Here is a 21,138-nt window from a genome sequence, read left to right on the forward strand (position 1 = left end):
GTCCACTCTGCCTGTCAAAAAAAAAAAAAAAAAAAAAAAAAAAAAAAAAAAAAAGAAGTGCCTGGCATTTGTAATAATTAAGGAAATGAACATTAAAATGTTAGCAATTTCGATTCATGATATTAGAAAGTTTGGAACATGATTAAATTGTATTAGTGCAGATGAGAGTTTAAAGCTTATAAACCCCAGCGAACAACTTGGGAATATCTAATAATGTTGCAGTTGTGCATACCTAAGAGCCAACAACTCTACCATAGGACAGGTTTTAGAAAGCTGCTTGGGTGAAATCATACGTGTCAATGTCATTGATCACAGAGCATCCACATAAAACATTGTGAGGCAGTTTTTGAATGAGATTAGACTTTGCATCAGCAGAATTGAAAGTACATTGCTGTCCTCCAAGTGGCTGGGCATCATTCAATCCATGGAGGTTCTGAATAGAACAAAAAGCAGAGGAACGAGGAATTCTCCCCTTTTGCTTCCTGCCTGCTTGTCTGAGCTGAGACTTAGTTTCCTCCTGCCTCTGGGCTGGGATTGGCACTACTGTGCTCTGGTTCTCAGGGCTTTGGGTTCAGGTTGGAATTACATCATCACCTGTCTTCAGTCTCCAGCTTCTGCTGGCAGATTGAGTTACATTATGATCTCCATAATTTTTTGTCAATTCCTTGTAACAAATCTCTTCCTGTATGTATCCTATTCATTGTGTTTCTCTATGGAACACTAATATTGCTTCACATATATGTGCACTATGAGACATACAGGAATATTTAAAAAAATTTAAGGCCAAGTGACAAAAAACAAACAAACAAACAAAACCAAAAACAAAACAAACAAAAAAAACAACCAGGGAGCCAGGAGTCTAATTACTTCAGTCATCTTCCCAAACACAGTAGCAAGGGGCCGGATGGGAAGTGGAGCAGCTAGGACTGAACTAGCACTCCAATATTGCAGTATTCTTTAAAAAATAAACAATTGGATGCTCATCAATAGGACAATGGATAAATTCACTGTGTTATATTCATAGAATGAGATACTACCCAAGGGTATGAATGATGTATAATCAACAAGATTTCAAAACTTCTGTTGAATTTTTAAAAGCAAATTAAAAAAACTAAATACTTTGAGAGATATTTTAGAAACTCACAAAATACATTTTGTTTCATCAGTTTTATGGCATACAACTAAAGCACAATGAACTGTACATATTGCAAGTATAAAATTTATGGTTTTGTTCTATGGCGTGCCACTCTTATCACCACAGTCCAAAGGATGGGCCATCTATCACACACAACAATTCCTTGAGTTCTTTTGTAATCTATTCTCTTTATTCCCAGCTCTGCCACACCCCCAGGGAACCACTGATTATTTTGTCACAATAAATTTGTTTGCATTTCCAGTTCTTCCACTCAGCATCATTGTTTTGAGACTCATTCATGTCTTGGATCAGTTATTCATTTCTTTTTATTGCAAGTAGTATTCCTCCCATACAGGTTTATCACAATTTGTTTATTCACCCAATTAACAGAATATTGGCCAGTGACATGGCTTAAAAGGCTAATCCTCTGCATGCGGCACCGGCACACCGGGTTCTAGTCCTGGTCGGGTGCTGGATCCTGTCCTGGTCACTCCTTTTCCAGTGCAGCTCTCTCACTGTCCACTCTGCCTGTAAAAAAAAAAAAAAAACAGAATATTGATTTGTTTATACTTTGGGGCTATTACAAAAAAAGCTGCTGTCAACAGTCCTATAAAATTTTCACGTGGATATGTGCTTCCATTTCTCTAGGAATGAGACTGCTGTGTCATGTGGAAGATGAAATCTTAACTTCTTTAAAGACCAGCCCAAATGCTCCCCAAAATTATTACCTTATATTATCTGATCAAATTTTTTTCGATGCTTTATTGGATTGACTTCTTATGTGGTTGGAAGTACTCTGTAGATATTCTGGATCCCAGTGCATTGGTAGGTACATGTTTTGGAAACATTTTTATACTAACCTGTGGCTGGACATGTTTTTTTCTTAAGTGTCTTTCAAAGAGGAAAAGTTTTAGTTTCTATGTATTTTTAAAAGCAGGATTACAGGGGGAAGGAGATAGGGAGGGAAGGAGAGAAAGTGAGGGGAGGGAGGGAGAGAGAGAGAGAGAGAGAAAGAAAAGAGAAGAGAGAAGAAGAGAGAAAGAAGAGAGATGAGATCTTCATTCTGCTCTTTCACTTCTCAAATGGCTGCAACAGCTGGGGCTGGACCAGCATGAAACCAAGAGCCAGGATATTCTTCTGGATCTTCGTTATGCGTACAGAGAACCAAGTACTAGAGTCATATTCTGCTGGTTTTCCAGGCACATTAGCAGGGAGCTGGATTGGAATTGGAGGAGGTGGGACTTGAATTGGGCATATATTAGGATGCTGGGACTGCAGATGGCAGCTTAACCCACTGCAACACAGCACTAGCCTCCTGTGCCTTTTTTTTCCATACAAGGCTTATGTTTTAAGGTTTTTCAATGAGGAACATGCTGGAGTATTTTGAAAATGTTACGAAAGATACGTTTTGAACCGGTTATGTGTTCTCAAACCTGGGACCTTGTCCATATTCAGGTATCTCCAGGGCTCTGAGGGATTGGCCTGTGTATGTATAACTGTGTACAGTTAAAAGGATGACATTGAGTCAGGGGAAGAGCAGCCAGCAGCCCCAATGAGCCTTAGTAGATCACCTTGAAGGAAGAGGTCCATGTCATGGAACACTGAAGAAGTGACCTCACCTCCTTTGTGACAGAACACAGCAGAACCTAGAATCCAGGTAACCAGGTGACCATATTCTAGTGACTGCTGTTATCAGCTCACTTGATGGCAGAAGCTCAAGGGAACAGTATGTTCTCCTGGTGCTGCCCATTGTTGCCAGGTTCTCACCCTGAGAGTGCCCACAGTGAGGGTCTCCTCCAGCACTTCACACGTTGACTCTGTTCTTCCGGATTTCTGTGACTGTTTGCTGGGAGGCACCCACAGATACCTGAACAGTCCTGGGGAGTTCCATCCAGGCCTGGCATCACTGGGGAATCCATCTGGCCTTTCCTTCACCCCTTCCGTTCACCATGAGTGGGGTATAAGAGGAGAGGCCCTTCATGCACAGCAACTTTAGGTGGTGGAAGTCAGCTGTGTCTATAATTCTATCATGTTTAATCCCATATCATGGATGGCTGGTTGGGGAAAATGGCTGGTGGGGGCCATTTTGTCTACTGTAATGTTATTCCTAAGACCTCTTCTTGTGGTGTCCTTCCTACTTGGAGGTGTATACAGATTTATTTGCCCCACTTGGAGGGGAGAATTTCTCAAGGGGGTGTTCTGTTTGAACAGCCATGGATGACACTTCTGGCCCAGCTGCTGGGCACTCTCTTTGCAGAACTCCACACAGGAGACCACTGATGATTTATATGATGAAGCCATATATGTAGTCAATGGACAGATGAATCATGCCAACAAGGCTAAGGCTGGTCTAAGGTGACAGAGGCTCCTAGGGGTATCCATAGGGGTATCAATAGGTGGGGATTCAAGAGGACCAGGGTGGGCCCAGGACCAAATCCTGGAAATAGGAAATCCCTAAGTCTTGATTTCAGTTACCTTTAGGACTTCCTCTTCTGAAAGGCCCTGCTCAGGCTCCTGAACATAGGAGGGGAATTGTCCCAGCCTGGATCAAGGATCCTCTGTGCTCCTTGGGCTGCCACTGACTCATGTTCCTCCTGGCCCTCCCTAGTATGGATCTGCATCCATGCTGTACAGAACAGAGGTCTGCACCATTCGGATTCTGTAGCCAGGCAAAAGGGAGAAGCTGGGGGATGCCCTGGACCCTGCCTCCCCAGGCAGACCCATAGCCTACTTCTCCACCTTCCTGTGCAATTACAGTGGCTTTTCATACGCACCGTATTTTGTGGAGAAGATATAATACATGAGCATCTGACTCTTCCAGGGCACACAGGAGAATCTCCCAGCCAATATCTGTATCTTGACAGCTCTAAGAGTTGTGGACTGTGGCTGGGTTGCAGACAGGATGTGGGTCTCACATTTTCTGTGTTTCCTAAGAGAACACTGAGGCCTAGGGACTCCCAATCCCGAGAGGTTCAGAGTAGAATAGAATTGAGGATGAGATTTGAGACATCCTGAAAAGAAGAAGGGAAACTGAAGCTCAGCGACAGACCCAAGGATCCATGCCCAGCACAGGTTTGTACCAGCTCTGCCCACATTCTCACTCACCCATCAGTGTCCCCACCAGGAGACCCAAGACTGGAGTTATCAGGAAAAACTGCTCCTAAATCTATGTGCAGCCTCAGAGCTCAGCACCCAGGTGTGCTTCCCCTCAGGAAAGATTGTCAGTGGGTGGTACAGCCCACAGTATCTGGACCTGCCCTGCTGAACCACGGAAGCCAAGGTGGGCTGAGGAAGATGCAGTCATCCTCTAGACAGGAGGAGACACCTGCAGAGATCCAGACCTACACAGAGGTCCCTGGGCAGGCAGTGCGGAGGGACTGACTGTGCTGCCCACTCTCTTTCTCCAGCACCATGTATTCCTTCATGGAAATCTGCCATGCCCAGTTCATGTCACAGCTCTATGGCCGCACAGACTTCCTATTGTGGAAAATTGTGTGCTATAAGCATGTCCACAGCCTGGAGGTGATCTGAAGAGCTATGTGCACTTTGAGTATGTCAACCTGTGTCACCAAAGGCCCACTGAGGCAGAAGTAGAAGGTGAGGAGCACTTCAGTCTGGGAGGCTCTCGTGGGGTGGTGTCTGGGGGCTGGACCCCCCTTCAAAGCAGTGAGATCTCTCCTGGGTTTGGAGAGGTCATTGGAATGTGATTACTGCTGCTGACCCTTACTCTTCTCCTACCTCCTCCTCTATTTGCAGAGCCTCAGTCCTTCCAAATACTGTCTCCAGAGGAAGTTCCAGCTCTGCTGGTCAAGCTAGGACCTGCTGTGGTGTCAGGGGCAACTTCAGTACCAGAGCAAGCACCAGAGTCCTTCGACCAAGGTCCTGGAACTATAAAGGACCCACCTTTGTAGGAGATGCTGGACATCGCTGAGTTCCCAGGCAAGCTGCTGGCAGAACAGCTGATGCTCATAGATGTGGTGAGTAGCTGGCTCTGCTGGGCAGGGCCAGGACAAGGCATGCCTGTAGTAATAGCTGTCTCACAGCAGCACTGACCAGAGACCAGTGACTGGGTCTACTGCAGGCTTCTTGTCTCACCAACTATGTAGCCTAGACCAGTTTATTTTTTTTTATTTTAACCTTTTATTGAAGTTGCACAAACTTTATTCATTTTATAAATATAAATTTAGGAACATGGTGATTCTTTTCCCTTCCTACCCACCCTCCTACTTGCAGTCCCACCATTTTTCCTCCTCCCTCTCCATTTCCAATTCTTATTTTTTTACTAAGAATCCTTTTTTATTAATCTGATACACATGATATCAATTCTATACTAAATAAGGAGTTCAACAAATTTTATGAGAGAAATGTTTATCAATAGTCAAGACAGGGGCTGTTCAAAGTCATCACATCCCAAAGTGTCAATTTCACTACTATAGACTACCTTTAGGTGTTCTATTAGTTACCAAATATTGGGAATAACATATGGTATTTGTTCTTCTGGGACTGGCTTATTTCACTAAGTATAATGTTTTCCAGTTGTTTCCATTTTGTTGCAAATGAAAGGGTCTCATTTTTTATGACTATATAGTATTCCATTGTGTAAATATTTTTATCCAGTCTTCAGTTGATGGACATTTGGGTTGATTCCATATCTTAGCTATTGTGAATTGAGCTACAAGGACTAGTTTCTTAACTCACAGGTCTTCCTGTCTCCTGTGGATAGCAGAGACTTGGCAGACACAGTGTCAGCTGCAGGGTGACTGTGCACATGAACTGAGATGAGCCAGCAAAAAGCACAGCTGGGTTAGACCCATGTGATGGTGGAGGAGACTCAGTGAGGTACAACCAGGTCCACCTGTCACCCACCCTTTACCCAGGATGCCTCAACTGCCTTGGTACTGATTAACCACCAGAGTTGTACTGGGTCCTAGAGCAGAAACCCAAACACAGTCCCTTATTGTAGCTTCCACAGGGAGGAGCACTTTGACAAGGACAAGGACCACTTGGTGGATGGGGATGTGCAGAGTGATGAGAGGTTGGTGAGGATGCCTGGGCAAAAATGCCTGTCTTCCTTCCACAGCTGGGTTCAAAGCCATGAGGTTCTGGGCAACCTCAGTGGGCAGAGAACGTAACCAAGCAGTTCTCATAGGCAGGAGCCCCATGTGAATCTTCCTGAGCTGCAGTTCAGAGCACTGCCTGCTGCCTAGGACGGTGGAGCTGGGGTGGAGCAGATCTCATAGGCCAGGCTTTGGGTGGCACCTGAGAGCAGGTGCTCATCACCACCACATTAAGGCACAGGGAGCCATCCCATTCCTTGGCACCTTCAAGTACCTGGATATGCTGGACATTGTAATGAAGAACTTTGTGGATATGAGTGAGTAAGGTTGGGGTTGGTGAGGCTGGCAGCAGGACCCTGAAGCTCTGGGGGAAGAACCTGGACTGAGCCTTAGAACACAGCATCTGGTCACCCCTCACCCCTGCCGTTTCACAGCTAAACCTCAGGCGGGGATCACCTGAATCTCACTATGAAGGATGGAGCTCCAATTAGGCTTCTTTCTCTATTCACTGAGTATTGAAGCCACAGAGCCCCTGACCACAAAGCTGCACAAGTTCCTGGCTGAGCTGCCTCAGCCTCTGCTTTGGATGGGCCCCACAGCAATGAAAACTATTGGAACCCCTCAAGGTCAGCCAGCAGCCCTCAGCTGAACACTCCCATCCATTCCCAGGCCTCAGTTCCCCCATCTGTCACCAGACAGGGTTGATACTGCAGGTCTCTAACCTTGGCTGCCTTGTTCCAATCTGTGGAGCCCAGAGCCTGACCAAGATCCAAGACTTTTCCTGAATATTCTTGGAGGGCCCTGGAACTAGGGTCCCATGAGAAGGGGAGGAAGGGGGCTCATCAATGACCGAGGGCTGCTCTGCTGGACTTTGCTTGAATTCCAGGAGGGTGAGATCAACATACCAAAAATGAGGAACATAAGCAGCTGTTCCCTCTCCTCAGAGCAGGGAAGGGATGTGGGGATCACAGATGCCCCTGGGCAGGACTCCAGGTCTCACTCCCTGCATCTTTGCCCTATCTGGAGGCTTGGTTCACACAGGATGAGGAGGCCCATCCCAGGGAAGGAGTGGTTAGGGGCCTGGAAAAAAGGCAAAATCTCTGGAGGAAGGGCTGCTGTTGAACTCAAGTCTGCAGACAGTGTGGGGCCTGGATGGGATTGAGAGTGTTGGCCTCTTAAGAGAAAGTACCAAAAGGCCAGTCCTCATCTTCTCCCCCCACCAGGCCCCTACAGCATTCCCATGCAGGCCTCTCAGTAGCCAGTCTGTCCCTCTGGTCCCAGGAGATAAATGTTCTTCAGATAATCCAGCTGCTCCAGATGACAGCCAGCAAATACAACTTTCAGGCTGATGTATGATTTGGATTTTAGTTCCAGGCTATGGAGGGGCTCTACATGAAAGAGAGGTGAGGGCTGGGCAGGGAATATGGGAAGCCCAGGGAGGGGGTGGAAGAGGCTCTCTCCGTTGTATACCTGCAGAAAATAGCATCCACGTTTGTCTGTCTGCAGCAGGCCAATTCCCATGGGTACTGTTGTGCTCCAGGACTGCTGCTGCTGGGCAGGGCCTGGGAGCCAGCCTGAGGTGAGGGTTGGTGACTCACAGCTGCCACTCTCTGCAGCTACAAGATGTCTTTCTTGGTGGAGCCCCTGTACTAGAGGGATAGCAACAGCCTCAAGGCCAAGAAGATCAGGCCACTGTGAATGTCATCTTGACTGAGTCCCCAGAACAGCAGGGACAGATGGCCTCAGAACTCACTGGGTGCTCAGGTAGTGGACATTGGCACTCAGTTCCCAGCCCCGCCTAGGACCAAAAGGGGCCTCTGGGAGTAGGCTCCCTGCTCTGAATTGTGAGGACCCATTCTCATCAATTTATTGTGCCCCTGCCATATATTTTTCTCATTTCCCTATATTTATCTATACTCACAGTTGATATCAACTTGTTAGCATTTTATTAAAGTTCATATAAATAAGTTGTAGCATGAGTGCCATTCTTTTTTCCCTAAGAATGCTTCTATTTATGGAATTAAACTTCATGCATTTCATAAAGACAATTTTAGGAATATAGTGATTTTTTTCCACCAGTCCCACCCTCCCATCCACAATCCCACCTCTCTTCCTCCTCCTCCATTCTTATTTTTTTCTAAGATCTATTTTCAATTAACTTTATACACATAATATTAATGCTATGCTAAGAAAAGTGTTCAACAAATTGTATGAAAACATGGCTCTTCAACAGTTGTGACAAGGGCTGTTCAAAGTCATTGCAATTTGAAGTGTCAATTTTACTTCTATAGATTACCTTTTAGGTACTCTATTATCACAGATTAGACAACATACGGTATTTGTTCTTTAGGGACTGGCTTATTTCACTAAGTATGATGTTTTCTAGTTTATCCATTTTGTTGTAAATTACGAGATTTCATTTTTTATGACTCTGTAGTATTCCATGGTGTACATATCCTATAATATCTTTATCCAGTCTTCAGGTGTCAGGCACTTGGGTTGATTCAATATTGTAGCTATTGTGAATTGAGCTGTAATAAACATGAGGGTACAGAACACTGTTTCATATACTATATCACTTCCCTTGGGTTAATTCCCAGGAATGGGATTCTTGGGTCATACAGTAGGTCTATATTCAGATTTATTTTTTTATTTTTTTAACTTTTATTTAATGAATATAAATTTCCAAGGTACAGCTTATGGATTACAATGGCTTCCCCCCATAACGTCCCTCCCACCCGCAACCCTCCCCTTTCCCTCTCCCTCCCCCCTTCCATTCACATCAAGATTCATTTTCAATTCTCTTTATATACAGAAGATCAGTTTAGCATACATTAAGTAAAGATTTCAACAGTTTGCACCCACATAGAATCACAAAGTGAAAAATACTGTTTGAGTACTAGTTATAGCATTAAGTCACAATGTACGGCACATTAAGGACAGAGATCCTACATGAGGAGTAAGTGCACAGTGACTCTTGTTGCTGACTTAACAAATTGACACTCTTGTTTATGGCATCAGTAATCACCCTAGGCTCTTGTCATGAGTCGCCAAGGCTATGGAAGCCTTTTGAGTTCACCGACTCTGATCATATTTAGACAAGGTCATAGTCAAAGTGGAAGTTCTCTCCTCCCTTCAGAGAAAGGTACCTCCTTCTTTGATTATATTCAGATTTCTGAGGTATCTATCTCCACACTGTCTTCCTCAGTGGCTGTACCAGATTACATAACCCCCAACAGTGGATTAGGGTACCTTTTTCCCCACATCCTTGCCAGCATTTGTTGTTCGTTGATTTCTGTATGACAGCTATAATAATGGGAATGAGGGGAAACCTCATTATGGTTTTCTTTTTTTTTCTTTTTTCTTTTTTTTTTTTTTTGACAGAGTGGACAGTGAGAGAGAGAGACAGAGAGAAAGGTCTTCCTTTTTCCGTTGGTTCATTCCTCAGTGGCTGCTGCGGCTGGTGTGTTGTGGCCAGCGCACTGCATTGATCCGAAGCCAGGAGCCAGGTGCCTCTCCTGGTCTCCCATGCGGGTGCAGGGCCCAAGGGCTTGGGCCATCCTCCACTGCACTCCCGGGCCACAGCAGAGAGCTGGACTGGAAGAGGGGCAACCGGGACAGAACCTGGTGCCCCAACCGGGACTAGAAACTGTGTGCAGGTGCCACAGGTGGAGGATTAGCATATTGAGCTGCGGTGCTGGCCACTCATTATGGTTTTGATTTGCATTTCCATGATGGCTAGTGATCCTGAACATTTTGTCATGGATCTGTTAACACTTGGATTTCCTCTTTTGAAATATGCCTGTTTAAGTCCTTTGCCTATTTCTTAAGTGCGTTGTTTGTTTTGTTTTTGTTGAGTTTCTTGATCTTTTTATATAGTCTGCTTATTAATCCTTTATCGGTTGCATAGTTTGCAAATCAATTCTCCCATTCCATCTGTTGCCTCTTCACTTTGTTGTGTTTCTTTTGCAGCGGATCCATTTTGAGTGGATCTTTGTTTAAGGTGTAAGGTAGGCCTCTTCTTTTCATTATACTGCATGTGGGGATACTGTTTTCCCAGCACCATCTGCTGAAGAGACTTCCTTGTTCCAGGGATTGATTTTAGTTCCTTTGTGAAAGATAAGTTGGTTGTAGATGCTGGTTGACTTCTGGCATTTCTACTCTGTTCCATTGGTGTATCCATCTGTTTCTGTACCAGTACCAGGCTGTTCTGATTATAATTGCCCTGTAGTATGTCTTTTTAAAATTTTTTTATTTTTATTTTTATTTTTGACAGGCAGAGTTAAACAGTGAGAGAGAGAGAGAGAGAGACAGAGAGAAAGGTCTTCCTTTTTCCGTTGGCTCATCCCCCAAGTGGCCACCATGGCTGGCGCATTCCAGCCAGTGTGCTGCGCCAATCTGAAGCCAGGAGCCAGGTGCTTTCTCCTGGTCTCCCATGCGGGTGCAGAGCCCAAGCACTTGGGCCATCCTCCACTGCACTCCTGGGCCACGGCAGAGAGCTGGCATGGAAGAGGGGCAACCAGGACAGAATCCGGCGCCCCGACCGGGACTAGAACCTGGGGTGCCGGCGCCACAGGTGGAGGATTAGCCTAGCAAGCCGTGGCACCGGCCTTTGTAGTATGTCTTGAAATATAGTATTATGTTGGCTCCAACTTTGTTTTTATTTTATAGTCTTGCTTTAGCTATCTGGAGTCTCCTCTGTTTCCATATGAATTTCAGCATTATTTTTTCTATATCTGAGAATCATGTCATTGGTATTTTGATTGGTATCACATTGAATCTGTAAATTGCTTTCAGCAGTATGGACATTTTGATGATGCTGATTCTTCTAATCCATGAAGAAGGAAGATTTTTCAATTTTGTGTGTGTGTGTTGTTCTTTCTTTAATGTTTTGTAATTCTCATTGTAGAGATCTTTGACATACATGTTAAATTTATTACAAGGCATTTGATTTCTTTCATAGGTATTTAAATGGGGTTGATCTTAGTATTTCTTTCTCTGCCATGGCACTGTCTGTGTATACAAAGGCAATTGATTTGTATGGGTTTTGTTTATATATCCTGCACTTTACCAAACTCTTCTCTGAGTTCTAATAGTCTCTTAGATGGCTCTTTTGGATCCTCTGTATATGGAATCTTATCATCTGCAAATATGGATAGTTGGACTTCCTATTTCTCGGTTTGTATCCCTTTGATTTCATTTTCTTTTCTAATGGCTCTAAAACTTCCAGGAATAACTTGAATAGAAACAGTGAGAGTGGTATCCTTGTCTCATTCTGGATCTCAGTGGGAATGCTTTCAAATTTTCCCCATTCAATACAAGAATGGCCATGGATTTGTCATAAATTGTCTTGATTGTGTTAAGGAATGTTACTTCTATACCCAGTTGGTCTATATTGTCAATTCACTGTATTGTTTCATTGCTGATTTTCTGTCTGGTTGATCTATTCACTGCTGAAAGTTCAGTATTGAAGTTCCCCATTTACTACTATATTGGAGTCTATGCCTCTATTTAGATCCATTATCATTTCTTTTTAAATAACCAGGTGCCCTGTAATTAGGTGCATATATGTTTATAATAGTCACTTATAATCTTCCTGTTGAATTGATTAATCTGTTCATTTTCACATTCTATTATTGAAATGTGTGTTCTTTTGGGAGCATCATGTTGTCTTCTTTATTGTTTCTTGAATTGCTGCATTTATTATTAGGCATTTTTGGAAATACTTGATGGGATTTTTCCCCTGTGATGGCTTTTATTTTTGGAATAATCCTCTGTGGCTTAGTGGAGTGTCTGTTCCTTTAGTGTATACACATAAGTTTGTGCTGGTGCAGTCAGGGAGTTCTGTTTAGTGCTCCAGGTTGAGGGGAGGGTCCAAGGTGACACAAAAGTAGGGCATAATAATATCTTTCTCTCTCTCTCTTTATCTCTCTCTCTCTCTTTCTTATCAGAGGGGATGTTTTATCTGCTCTGGGTATATTCTCATGCTCGCCTCCTCTCCTTAATGAGACCAAAGCCTGGGTGCTAGCCCCAGTTCGTACAGTTTTCATCTGTACTGCCACAACAATCATACAAAGGATCTCATCATTCTTCAGTGTGAACACAGATCACATATCAATGACCCTCACAAGGGAATCAGGGAGCCCCAAGCATGTGGAGTCACCTACAATGACTTCTCAATGTCCCAGCCATAAACTGTGCCCTCCCATGCAGCCACAATGTTTTCACAGTCCCGTTATATAAGGCTCGCACAGTTATGAGTACCCAGCCCCCGGTCAATTCTCCTAGTCAGAATTGGGTGTCTCCTCCTGGCTGTGTCCTAGACACATGAGCATTAACTGGCACAGCTGTTACATATGTCCAAAATTGCACCTTCTCTCTCTCAGCTAGTTACAGGATGCTGGTGCCAGGTGGTCAGGGAAAGGGAAATGTGCCCCTCCCTCCTATTTTCCTTCTAGTTTGGCAGGTACACTGCCTCTTCTACAGGGCTACAAGACAGATTCACACTAGGCTCTTCCCATAGCTTTATCAGCAGTGGCTTGGGCTGCTGTAGACTGGTCTCATTCACTCTCCAAAGCTGGTGCTGAGGCTCTTGGTTGCTAGGGTCCTGAATTGTGCATGTGCTCACCCTCCATGTAGGTCCACAGTGTGCCCCTAATTTGTGTGGAGTTCCCTCTCCCTAACTCTTCCCTGAGATTTTACTCTCTCCACTTTTTTTTTAAACTATCATTCCCTAGGCTAGAACAGTAAGCCCCCTCCCAAATCTCCCATCTTGAAAAACCAATCCCAAGCAGCATTTAAACTAACAAACTTATGTGTTACCCTTGCCAAAGAAAACAGTATAGAATATTTAGGTATAGAATATATCCCATGGGTACTGTCTATGTTTTATGTAAATTGTTTAACTTTCTATCTATTTTAATATCTAAGTGTATCATTAGTGTATTCTGTATTTTAGTAATTGTGATAATGACTTCAGGGATAATTAAAGAAGCTGTACACATCAGCTTTTTTAGCAATTTATAGCTTGGGGAATGCATAGTTACTAAAAGCCCTGTTTACAAAATAATTTTCCATCTACCTACTAGAGCCCAGAATGGAATACAGGTTCAACAATGTTAATCAGAATATTATTGCTTTGCCTTAACATGGCTGGCTTGGATGAATGAAAACCTTATTCCCATACACACTTTACATAGTAAAATCATTGTATAAATTTCATTGAGAAAGAAAGCTTTACACTTCTGATAACTAGAGAAACAGAATAAAATTTAATGTTATAATTGTCCTTAAAGTATAAAACTTTAGCTATTTTCTCCTCTCATAGCTCTTATATGTACATTTGGCTAAAGATGCTGAAACTCACTGTGAAAAATTACCAGCCCTTTAGGATATAGCTTCTTGGTAGTTCAAAGGCTTTTCCAGTTACTCACTGTAGGGGGCGAGAGGCTGTTACAGTGTTGTCTCTCAACCATTCAATCCAATTATATAGGCAATGCATAGCATTTTATGCTAAATCACTACTTTTCATAAGTTATCCTTATTTGTGCCCCAAAGTATTATTTCCAAAGTTATTAATATGCATTACTACCCTGTGTTTTTCCCAAGATATGCTGCTACTCTTAATTAATTTTATTTTACAATCACATAAACCAGTATTACCCCCAATTTATACAGTCTTTGCCCAAAATATGCAACCCAATGGAGCAGCCCCCCTAAATGCTTTAAAAAACACCAGAAGCTATTTTTAAGGCAACAAAAATAACAAATGAGAGAAAATAAAAAAAAACTTATGTCTTCTGACATCACAAAGCTGTAGATACACACTGTGTCCGCTCCGTGTGTCTATCATGTAGTAAACAGGCTATAAATGCACTACCATACAAATCAAATCACTGTTAGAAAGTTATGAAGAAAGTCAAAATATAGAACAGAAAATTAATTTTAACTATGGCAAGAAAGGATCTATGGCAGAGGAATCAGGATATACAGGTCATGTTTTCTGCATAAAACAGATAAGACACACACTATTCTGGGTTTTTAGAAAAGTATCTGATGGGCAGAGAGACAGGGACAGAGATGCCACCCAATGGTTCACACCCCAAATGCCTGGAACAGTTGAGGCTGAAGTTAGGATCTCAATCTTGCTCTCCTTCCTGCGTGGCGGGAACCCAATCACTTGAGCCATGTATTGTGGGGAGCAATCCGGACTGGACTGAGTTACTGGAATTAAGACTTATTCTATGCATCTGCTCTCCCACAATATGGCACTGGGAGAGAAGTAAACAGCTTCCGCACAGCTGCCTCCAGTTCAACCAATAAACTGTGGGACTTGCTCCTGATTGGAGAGCAGCGTACTCGGCGTGTGGGCAGCCGAGTTGGGATTGGCGGAGGAGGACTATAAAGGAGGAGAGAGACGGCATGCACCAGGAACATCTATGGGGAACATCTATGGGGAACATCTGAGGGAACATCTGTGCAGCCCCCAAGAAAGCCGGCCTGCGGTGTGCCGCTCCCCTGCGGAAGTGGGGAATGTGGCCAGGGGGAACTGCCCTTCCACGGAGGTGGAAGGGATAGTAGCCAACCCGGGAAGAACCAGCAGCAAACCCGGGGAGGGCCGAGCAGACGAAAGAACAGCGCAGGGTCCTGTGTCGTTCCTCCACGAAGAGGGGGAGCGACATAATGGTGCCGTGACTCGGATAGGAAACCTAGGACGGATAGCAAACTTAGGAGGGAAGAAACGGGAAGAACTGGGAAAATACCGGAGAGAGAGACTAGCAAACAGCCTAGGGAAAAGCCGGACGAAAAGGGTGCCGGAAGAAGCTATTGAAAGCCTAGGCATAGATTCGGATACGGACTACGGGGGGAAGCTGGGAGAAATCTCTAAGGTCGAAAGCGAAAGTGAAAGCTAGAACAAACAGACTCGGACGCGGACTGTGGGGAGAGGCCAGGAGAAATGAGGGAGGAGTATTGTTGGAGGAAAGCTTGGGGAAACATACTGGGTAGAAAAAAATGTTAGGGAAATTGAAGCCGCGGGGGGCAGGCCGAGGCGGAAACGGAAGCCACTTTGGGGTTCTCAAGTTAGCCCGGGAATAGGGGGCGAAAAGTTGAAACCAGAAGCTGAAACGTAAGCCAGATTGGGATCCGTCTGATTAGCCCGGGGAGCAAAGGACGGGAAGCCAAACCGTGGGGCGGAGACGTAAGCTGGGTTGAATTCGCCAGGCTAGCCCGGGGAACTTAGATTGAATGCTAGTGGCGGACACGTAAGCTACGCTGTGTGACTCGCGGAAGCCGCCGCGTGCAGAGAGAGCACGGGGCGTGAATAGATAGGGAACGGGGCTGGCGCGAAGCCGTGGTTCAGACGCGAAAGGGCTAAGTGCGAGACTGCGGAGTGTGCGGCTGAAGCGGCTCAGCCGGAAAGCCGCGGAGAAATAGCCTCGGGGGCGAGGTGCCGGGAAGCTGCGGGGATAAGAGAAACAGAAGTTTAGAAGTAAAGTGAGAGAAATAGGAATGCTGGAAGATAGAAGTAAAATGGGAGAAATAGGAATGCCCGGAGATAGAGAAATAGAGAAATAGAAAGGCCTCCCTACAACACTGCAATGTGAGAGCTTGGATTCGGTCTGCCTGATTAAGTGAGGCGATGAGCACGATGAGCATCTGCGGCGGCTAGCAGCTTATGCGCCGCAGGTCACCGAAGACAGGCACGAATTAACATCAGTAAGGCCTCCCCACAAAAAGGCAATGAGAAGGCTTGGATTCGGTTTGCCTGATAGGGCTTGTAAGCCCCTGCAGGCAGAGCAGAGCATGCGCTGCAGGGCACCGAACACAGGCACGCATCAGCGCCTAAAAACCTCCTCACAACATGGCGAAGAGAGGACCCGGATTCGGTTTGCCTGATTGATAGGACTTGTAAGAGCCTGTGGCAACTCTAGCAAGTAGAGCAGAGTGTGTGCCGCGGGACACCGAAGACAGGCGCGTATCAACGCCAAAAAATAAAAAGAAAGGGGGATCTGTGGGGAGCAATCCGGACTGGACTGAGTTACTGGAATTAAGACTTATTCTATGCATCTGCTCTCCCACAATATGGCGCTGGGAGAGAAGTAAACAGCTTCCGCACAGCTGCCTCCAGTTCAACCAATAAACTGTGGGACTTGCTCCTGATTGGAGAGCAGCGTACTCGGCGTGTGGGCAGCCGAGTTGGGATTGGCGGAGGAGGACTATAAAGGAGGAGAGAGACGGCATGCACCAGGAACATCTATGGGGAACATCTATGGGGAACATCTGAGGGAACATCTGTGCAGCCCCCAAGAAAGCCGGCCTGCGGTGTGCCGCTCCCCTGCGGAAGTGGGGAATGTGGCCAGGGGGAACTGCCCTTCCACGGAGGTGGAAGGGATAGTAGCCAACCCGGGAAGAACCAGCAGCAAACCCGGGGAGGGCCGAGCAGACGAAAGAACAGCACAGGGTCCTGTGTCGTTCCTCCACGAAGAGGGGGAGCGACAATGTATGTTGCCTCAGCAGGTCTAGATTGGTGGGAACCTGGAGTAAGAATCAGGAATCAGGAGCTGAATCCAGGAATCAAACCCAGGCACTCTGATGCAGGACGTGGGCCTCTTAATCACTAGTCTAAAGGCCTGCTCCATATAGTGGGTTTTATTGACTGCAGTTAGAGAGAAAAGGACAAAAGAAAATGAAAACCGCACCAAATGGCACAAGCAAGAACCATGCATTTCAAAAAGGAAATACAACCACTGACATCTTAGTAACATGCTTCTATTAGGGAGTCAGAGTTGTGGCATAGGTGGTTTAGGGACCTCTTGAGACACCTGCATTCCTCCCCAGAGCACTGTTTCCAATCAGCTCTCTGCTAGGGCACCTGGGAATGCAGCAGAAGTGGACCCAACCACTTGGGCCTCTATCATCCACACTGGACATCAGGTGGAAGTTCCTGGCTATAGGATTTGGCTTTGACTGGATCCAGCTTCTGTGGGCATTTGGGGAGTCCATCAGCATATGGAAGATCTCTCTCTCTCTCTCTCCAGTACTTTCTCTCGGCCACTCTGCCTTTCAAATAAATCTAAACAAGATTTTTTTTTTTTTGCCCAATGCCTCATTTTAAAAATGACTGGTTATTTTTCAGTTATTCACTTAACATTTATTGTTTTGCTCCAATTCTCCACTTTTAAACATTCATATTTTACTTGTTTCAAAGAGAGAATCAGCTCTTTAAATACAAAACAAAAATCTATCACATGGAAAAAACTGAGTATATAGTGTGTATGTCAAGTTAGTACAGATTTGTTTGATAAAGCTCCAGATAAATCATCATGTTGCTTCCCCTGCCCTCCTACTGATTTTTCTATTTCAAGGAAACACTGAATGCCTCATTTTAGAGCACTGCATGCCTCAGGTTGCTCCCTTTCCTCTTAACAAAAATCAACCAGTTATTCTCAACCTGCTGTGAAATTTAAGTCTTTTGAAAGCTTTGGGTTGCACAGTGTCTGTAAAGATTCATCACTTCTGGCCTCCAATAACCCAAAGCAACCTAGGAAGACTTAGTAACTTTTAGGGTGTTATAGAAATAACAGAAAACAATGATAAATTCAAGATGACAGGCGGTAATCTTGAGAGCTTTTAAGAAAGAAAGGACAAATCTCATCACTGGACTGTAAGAAAGATTGCCAGCAGTCCTTTTTTATACAACTTTGAATAGTGTTCTTAATCAGAACCTTTGACCTTGCAGGCAGAATAGCATGATCCCATTTCATAACTGTTACTAGGAATGGTACCTAAGCAGTATCTCCCAATCCATGAAGGAAAATTACCTAGAAGAAAAGAGGGGGAATTAATGAACAAAGCCTAAATAAACCTACATAGGCGAATACATACATTAGGAAAATGTGAATGCAAGTTCTTAAAACCCAAGAAACAATTACAGAACCCTTCTCGGGATGATTCAGTTAATATTTGCAGTATTTTTTTCTTTTTCTTGTTTTTTAAGATTTTAATGTATGACGGTCTTTATTTACAACTTTATTGGCAAACAAGAAGAGGGAGTACTTTGAAGCAGTTTAATACATGGCATGATAGCTGATCCTGTCAGATTAAAGAAGTCCCATTTTAAATCTGCATCAAAGCCTTACAAATATTGAAATTTTTTCCATCAGAAATAGGAGCTTCTGGGGGTAAAAAAAAAAATCAGTTTGAAATTTTCATACACAACTTTCCTAAGAGAACAAAAAAGAAAGAACTAGCACCTCTGATGCGATGAAGACCCAAATGGTCTAACTTCTTTCATTTAGGACAAAAGTGGAAGACGAAACATTAAAGCGATTTCCTCAGGGGATTAAGCTTTTCTCATCCACAAACCTGACAGAACCAGGAAGTTTAGGCACAGACCCAGGGCCACTTCAGAGAAGCACAGGGATTGCAGGAACGCACCCCCCCCCCCCCCAGGGACCCGCATGGCGCAGGCCCGGGTACACTGTCCACTCGCACCCCACCCCGGCATACGACCCCCACCGAGAAAGGTGCGGTTGCTGGTGGCGGGCCCAGTGGGCCTCTCAGAGCCCGAGCCGCCGCCACTCACCGTTGCGGTGGGCGGCGGGCACGAGGGCGGGCAGCCGAGCAGAAATTATTACCGCACAGACACCGACTCGGCTGACAGCGCATCAGAAGCTGAAGGGAGAAGAGCGCCAGACCCGAGCCCAAAGGCCAGCAAGACGCCACCTTCCTTCCGGGGGCCACGCCTCCCACTCTGCGTGCAGCTAACCTCCCGGCGTGACGCCCCGCCCCCGTTTCCGGACGTCACAATACTGGAGTTTCTCCCTCCTCGGGATTGGCTGCGGCCCCAGCGCACCCGCCCTTTCCCCAACACCTCTCCTTGGCACAGGGAGACGTTGCATCCCGCTGGGCGTCTTGGCGGAGAGGGGTGACAGCGCTCTCCATCCCGGCCTGGCAGCTGCTGCCTGAAGCCTGGCTCCGTCTCAGCTCCGCAGGCTCTGCAGTGAGAGGAGCGCTCCCAAGGCCAGTGCCAGGTGCTCCTCTTGTGCGAGTCCTGAGCGCTGGACTCGGGGAGGCGGGTGGGGCTGGGGCTGTGTCCGCCTTTGGGTCCACACCAGGGTGCAGATTTGGGGTCAGCTCCCGCCTCCTGTAGACAGTTGGAAAGGGGAACACGGACTCCTGCCCAAAAGCCCCCACTTTCCCAACTGAGCGATGTGGATGGCACTGATTTCAGCACCGGGCTCGGTGAACCCTCTGTTGCCCAAGTGGTTCGAACGTTTAAAATTGAATTTATTCCGCAGACCCATTGCTGGTCTAATTAAAACGTGGTACAGTTCCAGAGTGGACAGGAGACAGAAACACAGCCCGAATGCCCGACCTTGAGAATGTAGGACTCAAGTGCAGGCACCTAAAGGAGTTGATCTTGGGGGTGATCTGTGTCAGATGGGGAGGGGCTGGGGAGCAGAAATTGCTGTTTTCATTCAGGGTGCATAGGGGATCTGGGGACCCGTGCTGAGATGTTTGGGGTCTTATTCCTATTTTTTTTTAATCATTGTTTATGTTTAAATGGTGAGAATTTTAAGGGCTCAAAACTCTTACATTGATTTATTGAAAGTGATCGTGGTACGACTCATGTGCCAGCTTCTCCTAAACATTTATTTTTTTTTAAAGGTATGTTTTTATTTATTTGAAAGAGTTACAGAGAGGCAGAGACAGAGAGAAGTCTTCCATCCGCTGGTTCACTCCCCAGCTTTCTTAAAAGAAGCCTCTGGTGCAATTGACAGTGGAGAAGAAGAAGAAGAATCCTAAGAGCAATGCCATAGAAAGCATCTCTCTTTAGAGTGTCAGTTAAAGGCTCCGAAATTCAGGTGTCATTTTTGTTGCAAGAGAAAAAGTTCAACTCCTTTTCTGGGATTATAGTTATGACATAAATGATCAAATTACCTTTTCCTCCTGCTGGTTCCTGCTGAGCTGTTGATGTGATAGCTTTAAATTGCTTATCATGTTTTTGACTAAAAATGGTGTTTAATTAAGGTAACTAAGAGCATGAGATAATTCTAATTGATTAATGTTATTAAAAGAATAGGGAAAAGTTTTTTTTGAAAGCTGTTCCAGTGGGCTGGCACTATGGTGTAGAGGGGAAATAGCCATTGAATTTCAGAGCCTTTAATTGATGCTCTAATAGAGAAACACTTTCTATGGCATTATGGCTAAGCCTCTGCCTGAGGTTCCTGTCTCTGCTGCTCTTTGTCCAATCCAGTTCTCTGCTATGGCCTGGGTAAAGCAGTGGAAGATGGCACAGGTTCTTGGGCCCCTGCACCTGTGTGAGACCCATTAGCAGCTCCAGGCTTAGAATTGGCCCAGCTCTGACCACCGCAGCCATTAGAGACATGAACCAGCAGATGGAAGACTTCTCTCTTCATCTGCCTCTCTGTAACTCAGCGTTTCAAATAATTGCAAAAGCTGTTACAGAACTGCTTGGGTTTTTTCATGTGATATATGTTATATGTGTGTTAATAAGCCATACATTTTAAATTCATGGGACTTCTATAAATCTTTGATCAATAGCTAAAATTCGTTGGTGAAATAAAGATGTCTTTATGTTTGTTAACATATGTTTGTGCCTGGGTTTACTGCCCAATCTGGAACCTATTTATATAGGTTAGATGTTTAAGATCATGAAAATAGAAATCTAACCTAAGCTCATGTCAGAGTACAATATAGTGTTCTTCTGTGTTTCAGGATAACAGTTTAACCTCATCATGTTTGCCTGATATTTCAGTGTTCATAGCTGATGTAAATATTCTTGTTAAATATTAATTAGATGAATATAAATGTGATAAATATTCTGACATCAATTTAATACTCTAGGTAGGTAGTTTAAAATATATTAAAATATAAGCATAACACATGTTTTTGATAAAGCTATGGGGCACAAGGAACATG

General features: G+C 44.9%; 2 long non-coding RNA genes across 2 annotated transcripts in view; one reads left to right on the forward strand and one right to left on the reverse strand.

The window, feature by feature from the left end:
* LOC103348022 (uncharacterized) overlaps positions 1–21,138 on the forward strand; it is an 85,584-nt gene that overhangs the window by 15,234 nt on the left and 49,212 nt on the right. Inside the window, exons 2-4 of the long non-coding RNA XR_011389991.1 lie at positions 1,784–1,960; positions 4,543–4,732; positions 4,892–5,112. This is a non-coding gene — a long non-coding RNA (uncharacterized lncRNA). The remainder of the gene's footprint in view (positions 1–1,783; positions 1,961–4,542; positions 4,733–4,891; positions 5,113–21,138) is intronic.
* Positions 9,535–18,911, reverse strand: LOC138850250 (uncharacterized). Its single transcript, XR_011389993.1, has 2 exons — positions 18,779–18,911; positions 9,535–18,014 (listed from the first exon to the last, which is right to left on the reverse strand). It is a non-coding gene; the product is annotated as an uncharacterized lncRNA (long non-coding RNA).

Source organism: Oryctolagus cuniculus, chromosome 6 (assembly GCF_964237555.1).
Source record: "Oryctolagus cuniculus chromosome 6, mOryCun1.1, whole genome shotgun sequence".
NCBI lineage: Eukaryota > Metazoa > Chordata > Mammalia > Lagomorpha > Leporidae > Oryctolagus > Oryctolagus cuniculus.